At 35.1% G+C, this 19045-nt stretch overlaps 1 protein-coding gene across 1 annotated transcript in view; it reads right to left on the bottom strand.

The window, feature by feature from the left end:
• The window catches only part of LOC306884605 (low density lipoprotein receptor adapter protein 1-B-like), a 45550-nt gene that overhangs the window by 25572 nt on the left and 933 nt on the right, over positions 1-19045 (bottom strand). The gene's annotated exons all lie outside the window — the stretch shown is intronic.

The raw sequence follows: 19045 nt of genomic DNA, 5'->3' as shown, positions 1-19045 counted from the left end.
GATGCCTGCTGGAGGACATAGGCGTGTTGTGATTGGTGAGGGTTGTCCTGCTCCACTGAACTTCAAAGAGTGGGAGGAAACAGAGCATATCTCACACAGAAACACAGACACACCCAGCAATGCCAGAGACGACAAACCGCGCGTGTGTGTGTGTGTGAGAAAGTCACAGAGCTGCTGGGGGTCATTAACACAGACCAGAGACACAAACATACACCAATCCCACTGACTGGATCCACACACATGCCGCAGCCTGTTGGAAAAATTCATATCAATTAGGGATGCGTGGTATACCGGTGCTGTAAAAATACCAGTATATATTATTTTTCAAACGTTATGATATCATAAATTTGCTCAGTTCGGCATTTCATACGCTGCTGTTTGCGAAATGCACCTATAGGTTGCAGTGCTTCCCAAATTGCTGCGCAACTGGTAAATATGACAACAGAACAACGCAATGGATCAAACAGTTGAAACACTATCAACACGCCTGAAATTAATAAGAGAACAGTAGAAGTGAAATATGGCATTACTTTGCATACAAAACAGATGGCAAAGGTGAATGAACTGACCTTACTGAACCAGATGCAAGCGTTTTTGCACTGAAAAGATAAGATTTTAATATATTTTCATTGCATTACGTTAATATAATATATATACTAAATCATCACAATTAAAAGAACCAAAGACTTAAACTACTTCAGTCTGTGTGCATTGAATTTATTTAATACACGAGTTTCACAATTTGAGTTGAATTACTGAAATAAATGAACTTTTCCACGACATTCTAATTTATTGAGATGCACCTATATATATATATATATATATAGAGAGAGAGAGAGAGAGAATCTTGACGGGTGGAGTAGAGAGGAAACAGAAGTAAGAATAAAGGAATCAAAGCTGCCATGTTTACGGCTCCACTCATGAACACCCTTCAAAGGGAATATCAAGATCCACTGTACATTTGTGTTTGGATGCATCTGTGCTAGTAACTGACTAATATTTCATAAAGCATCATCTCAAATATTCCCTCATACCCAACACAATCATTAATGCACAGTGGTCGGATGAACCGCAAACACATCACAGGAATGAGAGAGAAATGCATCACATGAACACTACAGCAGGGGTATCTTGGGTAATATTTATAATGATTTAAACAGCACTTTTCATTTGGCCTTTTAAGTTTCCTAAAGAGTGTGTTATTAGTCGGGTTTCGCATTCCACCAATAGCAAAAACATTATTAGATGTCATATATTTTTCAGAAACCATTTAATTTTTTGGATTTGGCTAAAACCGTTCAGTGAAATAATTTTTTTATAAACGTATAATTATAGAACTTAAATAAATAAACAGATACTATTTAATTGTAATATTAAATAAATAAGTGTTTTTAATATTTAAAAAAAATACTATGTACTTTTTAAAAATAAATTAAAATATACTTTGTAATTTTTACATTTTTTTTTATTTTTATAAATAAAAATATATTGCCCCTCGTTTTGGTGTAATTAGCTATTTCTTCAGTTTAGTGAACTACTACTTTCAAACGAGTAGCTTGACTGTAGTTTACTGTAAATTACGCAGTTTGTAGCCTGCAATGCTACGGTTTCGAAGAAGAGCTCTGAAACAGCTGAAGAGCAAGCATGTCAGATGCAGTTACTGTATCTGTGCAGGGTGTAAATACCGCTGGAAATGTGGGTCAGTACTAGATAACATCTACACAAGAATTTCACTCCCATCCTCAAACCAGCAGCTGAGGTTAGACACTGAAACCTGTTACGTTATCAGCCGCTCATCATCACAAAATAAACCAAGACCTCTGCACAAAACAGGTCCCTTTATTCTAGAATTAATTATATACTATTAGTTTTGAATTATATTACATTTAATTTCTAAAACAAGTATTTTCTGTAAGTACATATAAAAGTTTGAAATAAATACTATTTTTAATGTTTCTGAAAGAAGACAAATATACAGTAATATTATGAATAGAATTGCCATTTAAAATATATAATATCAAATTGAACAGTTTTCTATTTGAATATATTTTAAAATGTCATTTATTCCTGTGATCAAAGCTGATTTGCTGCTCAAGAAATATTTCTGATTATTATCAGTTTCGAGTTGATTATTAACAGTTGATATTTTTATGGAAATCTCGAAAGAATCTGTATTATTAAAAAAAAATTAAAGAATTATTTTTATTAATAATTATTATTTCATATTATTTTAACATTTTGGCCACCAGCATAGTTTTTATTAAATTATAATTTTTTTGTTTAGTAGTTTTTATTTTATTTTATCTTAGTTAAGGTTTATTTTATTTCAACTAATGATTGTGTTTTTTATGGTTTATTTTTGTTAATAATAACCCTGCTTCAAAGGACTTGAGCAAACATCATCATAATTATCTTTAAAAAGGAAAAACACTGGATATACTAGTTAAAATATTCCCAATATGTTGGAATATAATTCAATTCTAGAAAACCTGAGAAAGATTTTTTTCTATTTTTTGCCATTAGTACTATCAGGATTTACTAAAGATGCATAGTGACGAATTAGCGCTGAAACGGCGTGGGCAGTTATTTTTGCGCCTGACCTTACTGAATATGCTTTTGTAAGAGTTTCCCTTTCAGACGCAAAATTTATGGGAGAAGAATATTAAAATGAATCACGCAACACAATTTACTAACGTTTGCGCTCCTCAAAATACTGGTATTTGCGCCATTATTTAACGCCCCCAAAAAAGCACATCTCAAAGTCTTAAAGCTCTTGATATATTGCGCTAGTCTTTATGGAAATGACCTGGCTGCATCTGTGTTCTTTAATGTGTGCATTGTTAGTAAATCACCCTCAGAAAGTCCCCTCCCATCAGCACTTTTATGGAATTGCGCTCTAACACTAATTTGCCCAGTTTAGTAAATCTAGCCCTTAGCAGGAAGATTTAGGAACAGATATCTCAGATTTCGGTAGGATGAGACGCAAACTTTAGAATTTGAGATGCTACATAGTCTTCACCATCCAAATGAAAGCCAGGATGCGATCGATGTGGACGAACGGCTGCCTGGTTGGCACACCTTCCGGAAGTGTCCTAACATTTCTAATTACTGCCTCCCAATTTATCAGTCATTGTCAGGGATCTCAGGAAGGCCATTAAACTCCGATCCAGTTGGCAGCTATCTCTGGTGTTAATGTAGTGCTACCAAATAATCAATACGATATGACTGCATCTCTTACACTCTTGGCACGAAGAGTGCTGTTGCTTAACTGGAAGTCAAGAGAAGAAGAAAACACCCACTTTTTCTGCTTCGTCTGAATCTGTCAGTTATATCATTATGTGCCAAAACCAAATACAGAAGGTTTAAAAAAAATCCCATCTGAAATATGTCTGTACTAGTCCGTTTCGGTTTGTTTTATAGCTGGCAGAATGAAGCCACTCGTCAGCATGTGCAGGTGAATCACGAGCGAGTCCACGTTCAGCAGGAACTAGCTGATGAAACCAGCAGAAAGCCCAGCGATCAGAGGCTTTTCCCCCAGGTGTCAGTCACAGAGACCCTGGAGAAACCCTGGAGCTATTCCACATCTCTCTAGGAAAACTCCTCGTGTCCCGTTTACTAGATTGGATTCGGGCCTCTAAATGAGGGGTTTGCTGGAGATGTTGTTAGCCGGAGCGTCTAGGCTCAGTCGGGACACCCAATAGACAATTCAAATCAAGTTGCACAGAGAACGCAATGTCTGATTCGTGAACAAATTGTTCAGGGCTGCATTTCCCAAAAGCATTTTAAGACTAGATTTTAGCAGCGTAAGTTTAGTATTATTTTATATAGTATTTATTATTTATTATATAGTATTATTTTATAGTATTGATTATTCAAGTTTTGGTCATTTTTGGGGGTTTTATTACATTTTAATTTAGCTTTATTTCTATTTAGTACTATATTATTTTAGTACTATACAGACGTGGTCAGAATTGTTGGCACCCTTGGTAAATATGATCAAAGAAGGCTCTGAAAATTAATCTGCATTGTTAATCCTTTTGCTCTTTTATTTAAAAAATTCACAAAAATCTAACCTTTCATTGGATAATAAGAATTTAAAATGGGGGGAAATATCATTATGAAATAAATGTTTTTCTCTAATACTCATTGGCCACAATTAAAAGCACCCTTTTATTCAATACTTTTTGAAACCTCCATTTGCCAGTTTATCAGCTCTAAATTTTCTCCTATAATGCCTGATGAGGTTAGAGAACACCTGACAAGAGATCAGAGACCATTCCTTCATCCAGAATCTCTCCAGACCCTTTAGATTCACAGCTTCTTCTCTTCAGTTCACCTCACTCATTTTCTACAGGGTTCAGGTCAGAGGACTGGAATGGCCAGCAGAAGCTTGGTTTTGTGCTCAGTGACCCATTTTTGTGTTGTTTTTGAGGTTTGTGTTTGGATTATTGTACGGTTGAAGGATCCAAACATGGCCCATTATAAGATTTCTAACAGAGTCAGTCACTTATTGATTTTTTATCTGTTGGTATTTGATAGAATCCATGATGCCATGTGTCTAAACAAGATGTCCAGGACCTCCTGCAGAAATATAGGCCCACAACATCACAAATACAGCAGTATATTTCATTGGACACATGGGGTACTTTTTATCCCTGTGTTCACCAAACCCATCTTGAGTGTTTGCTGCTAAAAAGCTCATTTTGTAGTTTCATCTGACCATAGAAGCCAGTCCCATTTGAAGTTCCAGTTGTGTCTGATAACTCAATATGCTGGAGTCTGTTTTTGGATGAACTTGGAGAATTTTTCTTGAAACCTTCCCAAGCAACATGTGGTGATGTAGATGCTGTTTGACAATTTTTTTTAAGCTTTTCTGACCCCGAGACTCAACTATTTTCTGCAATTCTCCAGCTGTGGTCCTTGGAGAGTCTTTAGCCACTCAAACTCTCCTTCTCTCACCGTGCATTAGGACGATATAGACACACATCCTCTTCCAGGCAGTTTCCTAACATTTTCTGTTGATTGGAAATTCTTAATTATTGCCCTGATGGTGGCAATGGGAATTTTCACCGCTCTAGCTCTTTTCTTAAAGCCACTTCACTAATTTGTGAAGCTCAATTATCTTTTGCTGCACATCAGAAATATAGTCTTTGGTTTTGCTCATTGTGATGGATGATTAAGGGAATTTGGGCTCATTTTTGGGATAATTTCATGTTCATAATTCCCCTGGAGTGCTCAAAATTGTGAATATGAATGGGAATATAAATATAAAAGCGTCTGCCAAATGACTAAATGAATATACTTCAGAGATATTTTACTCATAAGAATTTCTAGAGGTACCAATAATTGTGTCCAACGTGTATTTGAGAAATTTATTTCATAATGAGATTTTCCCCCATTTTCAATTGTTTTAGTTCAATGAAAGGTTAGATTTTTGTGATTTTTTTAAATAAAAGACCAAAAGGATTAATAATGCAGGTTTATTTTCAGAGCCTTCTATGATCACATTTACCAAGGGTGCCAATAATTCTGACCATGTCTGCATTAGTATATTAGTACTTCAGGCTAAACCTTATTGTATTTCAGATACATTCAATAAAAAAATCTAATATTTATATTATCTTTCAGCTTTATTTTAATTAAACAAAAATAATTTTTAATAATTTTGGTTAATTTCAGTCCATTCCTCACACTTTTACGGTATCCTCAATTCTGTGTTTTAAATTTAGAATTTTTATGGATCCTTTTTTTATGGATAATTTTAAGAGTTTAATTAAATTTGAATTAAAAAATAACACTTTATTATTTTTAATTGTTTGTCATTATATTTTATGCATTTATTATCATTATTATTACTTTGAGAAATACATTCTACTGTACAATAGTAATATATTTCTGTCAAAATTCAAACTTTATTTTGACGGGTTGTTGTGAAGACCTTTGTTTTTCTGTATTATTTTGGTCAGAAGAAGGCATATTAGAAGGAAAAGCCTTTATCTACAATGCCTTAAAATGCACCCTACATAGGCAGCTCACTAGGTTTTGAAATAAAGCCATTATGTTCTCCGCTTCCACACTCCATACATTCAATTCCGATCCAATTTCCTGGATCTCATTTCCAGGGTCAGGTTGTTTCTCGAATGCACAGACGAGTCATTTCATTCAAGGCAGATGTTTACATAAAGCTCTGAGTCAGTTTCCTGTGAGGGTCTCAGATGACACTGTAATCATGTTCCCTACGGCCATAAAGCGCCACCAGCAGCTTCTTGAGGATACGGCCTCAATGTCAGTCACAGAGCTGCTGAATCAACATCCTGACTGTCTGAGGTTCGCTCTGATTACAGCTCTCGCTGCGTGAGCTCTGGTTTTCCAAATGCAGATCCGCCGTCTCCTGAACAACAGCTGAAACTAGCACTTAGATGGAGACACACTCCAGACTGTAAAAAAAGAGTTATACGCCCTCAAGGATTGAAAATTCAACAGTTATTATATTTACAATGTGACACAGTGCAAAAATTACACGCTTCTACACAAATCTGACTACTAAAATACTAAAGATGATTTTTCAAAGTTGGAAATAAAACTAAGATTACTGGAGTACATAATACTATTTCAGTCTTTTTTTTTTTTTTTTTTTTTAGTTTAGGCATGCTTTAAGCAAGTAAAGGAATATTTTGGGGTTCAATATAAAGTCAATATGCTCAATCTGCAGCATAATGTTCATTACCATGGTCAATTATTTTGATTCATTGCTCATATAACATTATAGTTCTCGGTCAGCATCATCCACTTATTAGGCAAGTAAGCATCAAAGAGTTCCTAAAATGTAATTAGAATTTTGTGATGATTTTGAGAACAAATGATGTGTGGTACTATGGCAACTGCTAGAGAATAGAGTTATTGTCTATGAGTCCACCTAAAACAATCTCCCATTCACTGTACACCAACACAAAGGATGTTCAACTCAACACACACACACACACACACACTCCCTCACTCACCATACCATGTCAAACACAATGCTGCTGTTCATCGAAACAGCTGACAAACAATACAACCAAAAAGCTACAATCTTAACCCAGCAGAATCAGAAGATTAACCCTTCAAATCACCAACAGCAGTTAGAGTGTCCTGCTTTCACAAAACCTGTCAAGAAAATGTCCAGGTCATATTTCAAAGAAAGAAAGACAGAAAGAAAGAAAATGAGCATGGACCATTTAGATTTTTAATGTGACATTTATTGTGACAAATAAGCACATTTCCTATTCAAATGCAGATTTATTTAAAAGCATATTAAATGCATACAAATATTAATATTATTATTATTATTATAAAAAATTACATTCCATTTAGTTAAAACCAAGTATATTTTAGGGCCTTTAATATTTTTTATTATTATTATTGTAAATAATATATAATAATATAATATTTATAAATCAAAAATGATAAAATCTGATTTAGTGCAGATTAAGTATTTTTTAGAACCATTAATATATTTCTTATTATTGTGACATTATTTCTCTATTCAAATGCAAATTTATTTTTAACCATATTAACTATATATAAAACATTAATAATATAAAATAATAATATTATTTAAATAATATTTATACATCAAAAGAAATGAATAAAATATTAGTGCAAATTACATATTTTAAGATATGTATTAATTATTTATTTATTTATTAAGTATTAAGATTATTATTATTATTAAATTATTTTCACGAAAATTAAGTAAATTATTTTATTGAAATGCTGATTTTATTTTATTTTTTTACAAATCATAAGCCTGCAAAGCCTGTATTAAGATCTGTTAAAAGATGGACTAATGAAACAGAGCGGGACTTACAAGTCTGTTTCTCTCTCACTGATTGGTCTGTTTTTGAAGCCGCTGCCATCGATCTGGACGAGCTCACAGAGACTGTAACATCTTATATCAGTTTCTGTGAGGACATGTGCATACCTACCAGGACTCATCTAATCTACAACAATGACAAACCATGGTTCACTGCCAAACTCAGACAGCTCCGTCAGGCCAAAGAAGATGCTTACAGAAAGGGGGATAAAGTCTTGTATAAACAGGCCAAATACACACTGGAAAAGGAGATCAGAGTGGCAAAGAGGAATTATTCTGACAAGCTCAGGAACAAATTATCTTCCAATGATCCTGCTTCGGTGTGGAAAGGCATGAAGGATATCACCAGTTACAAGTCACCATCCCCCAGCACTCTGGAGAATCAACACCTGGCAGACGACTTAAATGAGTTCTTTTGTCGTTTTGAACCATCACCCCACACCCGCCCAGAACACCTCTCCACACAACCATTAACACCTCCAGCAACCCTCCTCTCCCCCACACCTACAATTCAAATAAGCGAAGATGATGTGTGCCAGGTCTTCAGAAAGAACAAGAGAAGGAAGGCACCTGGCCCAGACGGTGTGACACCAGCCTGTCTGAAATCCTGTGCTGACCAGCTGGCCCCCATCTTCACACAGATCTTCAACAGATCACTGGAGCTGTGTGAAGTCCCCTCATGCTTCAAACGCTCCACCATCATCCCCGTCCCAAAGAAACACAAAATTCTTGGATCCCTTGGATCTCCGGGCCCAGGGCTCGGTCTGCCCTGGTGTGGTCGGCTGCCGGCGGAGCCTGCGGGCTTGCCGCCACGGCACCCTGGGGTGTCTACACTGTGGCTGTCGGATGTCCCACCTTCGGGCTCTCCTCTGCCCTTTTCTGGGTGGGGGCCGCAGTTGTCCCTGCGGTGGTTCCCCTGGGGGTCCCGTGCCCTGGGGGGCCTCCGGATGTTTGGGGCCTGGGTCTCTTCCATGCCTGCTTCATGCCTTGCGGGATGGGGCTGTTGTTCCCCACACACACACTATTAAACATTTACATGGAGGAACCTTATGAACACAAGCGCGCTCACACACACAGGTGTACACTCAAGCATTCACATTGGTGTAAAAACGGGTGCTCACAGACACACATTGTTCTGATCTGCTGTTGCTTCAAAACTTATTTTGTAATATTAGTTATGCGTGTTGCTCAATAACATTTAACATTTAGAATTTATTGTGATTCATACAGATGTTGGTTGTTGCTGCAGTTTCTCTGATGTTGTGTCTTCTGTTGTGTCTTCTGTTGTTTTCTCTTTTTGTCAGCAGGTATCGAAGCAAATTGTCTGTTTTTTTTTTTGTTTTGTTTTTTTCCTCTCTCTCTCTATCCCCCATTCTCTTTTTTTTTCCTCTCTCTCTCTCCCCCTTCTCTGTTGACTTTATCCACAATTTTTTTTTTTTTTTTTTTTTTTTTTATTATTATTATTTTTATTATTATCATTATAATTATAATTATTATTTTTTTATTATTATTATTATTATTATTATTATTATTATTTTTTTTTTTTTTTTTTTTTTCTCTCTCTTGTTTTCTCTGTCCCCTGGTCTTGTCGGTCATAGTATGGTTAAATAAAAGGGTATATAAAATTTAATTAATTAATTAATAAAAAAAGAATTATGTTGGAAAAAAAAAAAAAAAAAAGGCTGTGAATGATGATAGCATAACTACACATACGTACTGTCATGTGTTATCTGTGTTACTGACAGGCCAAAAAAAAAAAAAAAAAAAAACAAAAAAAAAAAAAAAAAAAAAAAAAAAAGAAACACAAAATTACTGGACTTAATGACTACAGACCTGTGGCCCTAACGTCTGTAGCCATGAAATCATTTGAAAGACTGGTTTTGGCTCATCTGAAGGACATCACTGGACCCTTACTGGACCCCTTGCAGTTTGCCTACAGAGCAAATAGGTCTGTGGATGATGCAGTCAACATGGGACTGCACTTCATCCTGCAGCATCTGGACAGACCAGGGACAGACCTGAGGATCCTGTTCGTGGACTTCAGCTCCTCTTTTAACGCCATCATCACGGACACCCTTCAGAATAGACTAACCCAGCTCTCTGAAGTGGGATATTCACATAGACTCCATTGTCAGAAAGGCCCAGCAGAGGTTGTACTTTCTTCGCCAGCTGAGGAAGTTCAACCTGCCACAGGAGCTGCTGAAACAGTTCTACTCCGCCATCATTGAATCCATCCTCTGCACTTCAATAACTGTCTGGTTCAGCTCAGCTACCAAATCTGACCTCAGAAGACAACAGAGGGTAGTCCGGACTGCTGAGCGAATCATTGGTACAACCCTCCCCACTCTCCAAGAACTGTACTCATCCAGAGTGAGCAAAAGGGCTGGTAAAATCACTCTGGACCCCTCACATCCAGCACACTCCCTCTTTGAACTGTTACCGTCTGGTCGACTCTACAGAGCTCTGAGCACCAGAACGACCAGACACAGGAACAGTTTCTTCCCTCAGGCAATCCATATCATGAACACTCAACAATAAACGTGGAACACACAACTATATCACACTATCCATTCATCACACTCACTTATTTTATTTTTATTTTCTCATTTCTAATTTGCACATACTTGACCTGTACATATATAGTTGTCTATATTATATATTGTGTTTTTGCTGCTTCGTACATTGCCTTTTGGATATTTGTTATTATTCGTTTATTACCTGTGTCCTGTCCTGTTGCTGTCTTTCTGTTACACTGTGGAGCTTCTGTCACTACAACAAATTCCTTGTATGTGTAAACATACTTGGCCAATAAAGCTCATTCTGATCCTGATTCTTCTAATTACACATCATAAATAATAAACTTTATTGTTTTACAGTAAATAGAATCACTATCCAGAATTACTTTTTTTTTTTTTTTTTACAAAGTACAAATATTTAGATACATTATGGCAATAAAAATGAGGAAACATGCTTAATTGTCAAAAAAAAAAAGTAAGTGTCCAATGAAAAAGCCTCACTTAATTTATTTATTCTTTTGATTTGAGGCTGGACATTTTCTCGACGAGTGCCACCGTCTCTCACAGACTGATGTGTAGGTGCTCACATTAGTGCTGATCACTGCTGACTCAGTCCAGACCAGTCAACATCACACGACCACAGAACCCATCACATGACATGACCACTGCATTTATCAGCAGAAACAGCAATGAGAGATTTCTGTGGTAATCCACAACTAAACATGTTAACAAAAAACACACAGACTTGTGGATTCTACAGTATCATCACATGACCTCATGCAAGGTTGTTATTGTTAAAATACATTTCTCTGTATAGAAAATGAATGAGACTGTAGCGTTACGCTCTAAGAAACACAGAGGCTACTGAGACAGATCTGTGTGAACTCAAGTAGCACAGATCATGCCGTCTGGGACGGGAGAGAGATGGGAATGGCACAATAGGAGGCGTTGTTCAGCCAGGAGATAAAACAAGAGATGACAGAGCTGGAGGAGGAGGAGAAGAGAGACCTCAGCCTGACACACACACACACCCAAATGTGTGTTTATGTTAAAGAACTTTCTTTGCGTCCATATTAATAATGACTTTGAGTATGTATATGCAAATTATATTTTAAAAGGTAATTGTGATGTGGATGAAGCCAAGAGGATCAGCGGAGACGAGGTGTGTGTGTGTCGTGAGACCCCATAAATACCATCAAGCTTTAAAAAGATTTGAAGGGCTTGGCATTGCTGTTTTTAGCCTCAGGTTACACACACATATCTACAGGATTGTGAAAGACCAGCTGCGTCTTCATTTTATGAACTACACATTAAGAGATGCTGAAAAATCCTTAGTCATGCAGAGAACTGAACAATATATATAAAACAATTCTATCACAGTATTTTTCAGCCTTTTGACAATATTTTCAGTATTTATTTCACTGTAAAAAAAAAATTGTTTCAAAAAGTTTTCAATTTAAAATAATTTGTTACCTCGCTGACTTAAAATTTTTAGTTTAGTCAACTTGAAATTTTAAGTTACTCAATGTTAATTTAAAGGACAACTGGAATATTTTAGTTGACTAAACCAAACATTTTAAGGCAGCGGGGTAACAAATTATTTTAAGTTGAAACAACTATTTTTTTTTACAGTGTTGCTCTGAAAAGGTAATTATTTTCTATCATTTTGACCAAATACAAAATACATATAATGAAATGCATGTTGTCTACACTGTTTTATTAGTATGAACACTATGAAGAATTATATTTAAATAATTTTCATTCATATGCACACAACATATTGATACATTAAACGGTAATATTTTTGCAAAATTGTATATACTGTTTAGACGTTTGGGGTCTGTGAGATTTTTCATGTACCTGAAAGAAGTCTCTATATGCTCACCAAGGCTGCATTTATTTGATTAAAAAAATTAATAAATAAATAAATAAATGATATAGAGTCAAGACATTTGCAAACATGATTAAAAGATGAATATGATACAAAACTACAGAATGTCACATTTTATTATTAGCCATATCAACACATACATGTTTTACCAAATAAAAAGAACAGCACTTTTAGAGTTCATCCCACTCATTGATGTGAGCCTAAGTATTGGGACAGTTGAACATAAGGCAGATATAAAAGATTAAAAGCTATTATTTAGTTCACAGCAGTGAGTCTGTGACCCATAGACATCACCAGACTCTTGCTCTCATCCTTTGAAATACTTTTCCCAGCCTTTAATGAAGCCAATCGTTGCTTGTTTTGTGGAGTTTCTGCCTTTACTCTCCTCTCCAGCTGGTGAAATTCATGTTCAATCGGATTTAAATCTGGAGATTGACTTGGGAAATCTAAAACTTTCCATTTCTTTGCCCTTATAAATTAATTGACTGAACTGGCAGGGTGTTTTGGGTCATTGTCCTGATGCAATATGAAGCACTTCCCAATGAATCTGGTGGCATTTTCTTGAATATTGGTAGATTGGCAAGATGGTTTTGTACCCTTCCAAATTCATTCTGCTACTGTCATCATATATTAAGTCATCAGTAAAGTTGAGAGGGCCTGTTCCAGAGACAGCCATGCATGCCCATGCCATGACACCACCTCCACCATGCTTTACAGATGAGGCTGTATGCTTGGGATCATTGCAGTTCCCTTTTTTCTCCACATTTTTGCTTTGCCATCACTTAGATAAAGGTTCATCTTTGTCTCATCGGCCCATAAACACAGTTCAAAAACTCTTCTGGCTCACCTTTGTGCTTTTTTGCAAACTCTACTCTTGCCTTTCTATTTTTGGTGCTGGTCAGAGGTTTGCATCTTGCTGTGTAGCATCTGTAATTCTGTGTCAAAGTCTCCTGAGGACAGTAGATTGTCAGAGCATCACCCCAGCTTTCTGGAAGCTGTTGGGGATTTTACAGACATGTTTTTTAGGGTTCATTTTCACAGCTTTTATGATTTGTCTGTCATCAACTACTGTTGTTTTCTCAGCCGATCAGGTCGTTGTTGGTTGCTGGTGTCGCTGGTGGTTTCCAAACTCTTGATTTCTCCATGCCCTTTGTTTTTGCTAGAGCTCTAACTGACTTCCTCTTTTCTTTTAGCATCCAAATTGCTTGCTTTTCTCTCAAAGTCGGCTCCCTCATCTTCATCCTGGTTTGTGTGTGTCATCATCCAATGCAATTACTGTTCCAATACTTTAGGAGGGCACTGTGTATATATATTGTGGAAATCGGGATATATAATTTTTTCAGGATTCAAAAGAATAGGATTAATTAGAAAAAAATCTTTTTAACATTATAAATATCTTTACTGTCACTTTTGATCAATTTATTAATGCATCCTTGCTGAATAAAAGTATTAATTTCTCAAAAAATATATAAAGCTTACTGAGCCCAAACGGTAGCCTATTCTTTATATATTTTAACTAAATCCTCAGAAAAATGCAACAAGTGCTATTAAAGACTTTGTGTGTTGCTGCAAATGAATCACTGAATCAGAATTAATTCACTGAAACGGACAATTTGAACAGATTCACGGAAATGATCAAAACTTAGGCTATATGAGTCACGAGACAAAGAAATGGTCATGAAACTGGTCTAATGACCCAACTTAACGACCCAATTAAAAGCACATTAAAATCAGGATATTCACAACATCGCCACCAAAATAATCACAAATACATAATCAATGCTCAATACATCACCCAGACATAAACACAGTCCTCTCATAACATCACTTAATCACAAGAAGTTTAAATGTCCATCAATTTCAAACTGCTTCCTTACAAAATCACTTTCTTAATCTCTTACTGACCCCGATCTGCTTCCAATCTCCGGCCACACAAGCGTGAATATGAGTGAGTGAGTGTATGTGTGTGTGTGTGTGTGTGTTGAGATACTGAGGATGTCTGAGATGGTAAATCTTGTAAAAAAGAGCTCTGATGGACGCAGTCTCCATTACACACTGACAGCGGCGCTCAGATCTTCTGCATGACTTTAGACACATTTCACTGTTGCACATCCCAGCGGGAGCTCCAAACCCTCACCGCTTGGAAAGATGGGAATTACAGAGCCAATATTTTCGCTCTGAGTCAACATAATCAGAATTACTCAGGAAGGGAGTTCAGGTGTTTAAAAGCCGTTGAGTTTCCGGTTAACATCAAACCAAAATGTTGTAATATTCAGATATGTATCAGGAAGAGATTTCCGGTTGTCTGTTTCATTTAATATTCCACAGTTTTAATATTAGACATCCAAAAATTTTGCAGCCAATATAAACTACTCATAGTATAGTACTCATTTTAAATACTCCAAAACATTAACATCATTATGTAAAAATATTTAGTATTTACACAAGTGCTGTTCTACAGTAAAGAGCAATTAATATGCAATCAGAATGTGAATGAAAATGTGCTGCTTGGTTGTCAACATTAATACATAAACTAATACAAAAAATGTTAAATGGTCCTTCAAATAGGCCTTGCTTACTTTCCAATGTCTTAAATGATTCTGTTGATTTTGGGGTGAAATATGAGCCATATTAGAATCAATCTAAGTAATTACTTTTATTATGACCATTTTAAAGTGAATTGACAACTTATGGGCTTCTTCAGAAATATAAAAAGTATCATGAATGAACTAGAATCAAAATAATCATTCAATTCCTTGCCATTTTCATTCCTGCTTACAACCAGCCTTTCACAGCTGAAAAAGTGGATGGGAATTAATGCACCTTATTTACTCAAAGATACTGCAAGTTAGCTGTACTGGAACTTCCACTGAACTCAGTCTGGCTTGTCACGAGAGCATAATGACTGGGTTTCATATGGCCCTTTCGAGTTCATGTGCTGACGTTCACAAGAGGACATTCTTCCATTCAAATCTGCTGTCTTGAGATGATCAGACTGAAGGGGATCAGGCGCACAGACAGCTCTGTGGGAAGATGGTTAACAGCACCGGAAATGACAGAGCTTTTCATTCACCCAACGATAAGCTTGCACAAGATTACTGAAGCCAACTGCCACTAGCCTGCTGAGACCCTGTCCACAGACAAGAATGCATCACAGCCATCAAGAACTACTAAATCTGGCCTTCCTAGCATCATGCTTTATTTGACGTGACACTTCCAGCAGGCAAAGTCAGAAGCTCTGCTCAAATGACTATAATAATGCAACGTAAATAATTGTTTTGACTCACTATTGTCTCTGATTTCTAAAAGCGTCACTGGATTTATTCCACTTGTCAAAATAAGCAGCTTTCATTAAAGCGATAGTTCAGCCACAAATGAAATTCTGTCATTTACTCAACCTCATGCCATTTCAAACAAAAAAAATAACAGAAACACCGACATTCACAGATAAAAGAAACTTGTTTCATCTGTTACTTAACTTTTTAATAAACAGCTTGTCATTGCAAAATGAGAAATGTGTAGTTTAACAAACAGACACACACAGCCCAAAACAAAGGTCGCAAAACTACTTTGCATAAACTATTGACATTGAAACAATAAATGAATGCATAAAATTGTTAAATTGATTGAAACTCTTAATAAAATAAATCAGTATCACTTAAGTGACACTTGATATGATAATGCATGTTACGTTTTAATGGTTTAATAAAAAAAACATTTTAATAAAATAAATCAATTCTGCATATCACGTAATCCACATTCAAAACTTGCATACCCATAAATATTAATGACTATCAAGTGCCAAAATTAATTATAAATTATGATTTTAAAAGCTTTAATCAAATCAGTTCTGCATAATATCATTTAATAATCATTTTAATCATTTAAAAAAAAAATATTATTCCATAACCATTTACATTAATGTCTATTAAGCTCCAAATTTCAAAATTAAATTATTTAATAACTTAATGTATAATAGAACAGTGCATATCATTTTTTATTTTTAGTTCTACATATCACTTAATCCACACTTAAGCATAAAATAATTGTCAACAATCAACAATATTGTATATTTTTGGTGACCAATAAAAACAATTGATACTCCAAACCCATAAATATTCATATTAATTATCAAGATCCGAAATTAATTAAATTACTTAGTGTATATAACAACTCATATTATGTTTTAATTTTTTTTAAGCCTTAAAATAAATAAATTCTACACCCACACTTAAACCTAAAAAAAAATATTTTCTATGATCATATTGCAAAAAAGCTGTTGATATTCGATACCCATAAATATTATGTGTATGTGACAAAATGTCTATCAAGCTCCATAAAAATCATCACTAAAGTAGTCCTGTATCAAAGTGATATCACAAAAATATTGATGTTCAAAAAATACTACATTTATTAGACTCATAATCAGAACAAATGTATATATAGTTAATTAGCTTAGCTGTAGGCTGTTTTTTTTACATTGGGTTTGAATAGGACTCATCTAATAAAAACTCAGAATCAGAACATTTAGTTTCAAAAAAGATATATTCTAGAACTTTTGATTAGAAATCCTAAATTCAAGCTCCAGGTGCCATATAATCTCATGATAGAGTACTAATCTACAGTCCACTGCTGCTATCTAGAAATGCATCATGATTGTGTGCGTTTGGGGTAAGACTGACTGTGGCTTTCAGGTGTCATGCTGTGAATCTGCTGTGGTGAGACACATTTCCTGTTAAAACAAGCTCACAAATAACAGCTACTGTCTGCTGCACTATTACTGCAGAGACTCTCACAGCTGATACGACTAAATGTCCTCAGAGCAGGTGAGCTGTAATTATGTGTACAGAAAAATGTGTCAGTCTTGTGCAGGATGAGGACACGGACCATTAGTAACAAACCCTGACCCAGTCCACCAAAGTCACCATGGATACCAAAATAAAATCAGTCTCAGGTATGATGCTGCGTTCAGTTCATGTTGGAACGATCACGAGATAAGCACACAAAAAAACACCACAATGATGAAAATAATGTTTTTTTTTCTAGGACTGGACATATTTTATATGACTATATGATTATATTACTTCTATATCTTGCTTTTATATTTACTTTATATTAAATGTTGATATTAAATGTATTTTACAATCATTTTTAGATTTTGTACAACGTGTGTGTGTGTGTGTGTGTGTGTGTGTGTGTGTGTGTTAATGAGGTATAGATAAATGATTCATTATACAATTACTGTAAATTATTATTATTTTAATTGCTTAATTATAAATACATATGCCTTAATAATTTATTTTTAAGTATTTTAAATAATTTATAATTTCATATTTATATATATATATATATATATATATATATATATATACACACACACACACACACACACATATTAATTAAGTATAGATAAATTATAAAATTATTGTAAATTATTATTATTTTAATTGATTAATCATAAATAAATATAGTATTAGTGTTATATATAAAAATGGTTCATATTAAATATTTTATTTAATTTATACTATTATTCATAATTTATACTATATATTATACATATTTATTATTGACTAATTAGAAATAAATTATAACACACACACACATACATATATGTTCATGCTGTAATCATTTATTATTAAATATTTTAAATATTGTATAATTTAATATTTATATTATATATACTACATTATTATTCAGCATATTTTATAACTAATATTTGTAAATATATATCATGTATTATATATCACCAATATATCATGCATGCTAAAACCCAAACATGACAGTGTGGTGACATCAGTCTGACAGCTAAGCGTGTTTGTGGAGGGGTTCCCCATAAAAGCTAACAAAAGGGTCACCAGGCAGTTAAGCTTGTTTTTGTGAAGCGCCACCGTGCAGCAGATGGACTGAACTCTGCTGTCTGTGGATCATCTGAGATCAAAGACGCCACTGGATCCAGGGGAACACGAGCAGCTGAGACCAGCAGTGCACGTACTCAGAGATTTAAAGAAATACTTCACCCAAAAGACAAAAAGCTCTGCATTGACTCATCCTTGTATTGTTCTGAACCGCAGAATATCTTAAAATGTCTTTAAACATATTGGCTGGCCTCATTGATATAATGAAAGTGAATTGGGACTAGGGCTTTCAGGCTTCAAAAAGAAGCATTATAAAATGTGCATACATAATTTATAATATCATATCACATCTTCAAGCCATAGAAAATCTGTCTGTGAGGAACAGGCCCAAATTTGAGTCTTTATTCACTTTATAAAACCGGATTTTGATGCCACTCTCCTGTCCAAACATGATTTTTTCAAAGGATCTTGACTTAAATTTCTTTGCTTCTCGAAAAATATCTTTAGACGGTTTCAGGAGACTTGCAATATAGTGTGTAATTAGTATGGACTACGTTTATATTGAGTTTTTTTCATTTTGGAGCTTGACAGCTCCAGCCCCCATTCAACTTTCATTAACTATCAAAAACAGCGGCTAACATTCTTCACCTTTTAGGTTCCTCAGGAAAAAAGTGAGTCATACAGGTTTGGAATAATTCCTTTGAGGGTGTGTTTTATTGAAGCCGTGACAACATTGCAATGAAATGGTCAAAGGAACCACAGAAAAATAGAGAATACCAGAGACTGGCATCTTTTCTTCACAGTCTTTCTTGCTTTTTTCCCCAAATAAAGCAGGACCATGTACACCTAAAAAGCACTGCCTAGCAACACTGGGTTGCCAGGATCAGCCCTATTCTACAGCCATGCTCTCCACAGCAAGACAAAACAC

This window comes from Barbus barbus (genome assembly GCF_936440315.1).
Source record: "Barbus barbus genome assembly, chromosome: 18".
Lineage (NCBI taxonomy): Eukaryota > Metazoa > Chordata > Actinopteri > Cypriniformes > Cyprinidae > Barbus > Barbus barbus.
Note: the sequence above shows the minus strand (reverse complement) of the source record. Positions and strands in the feature narration are given on the sequence as shown.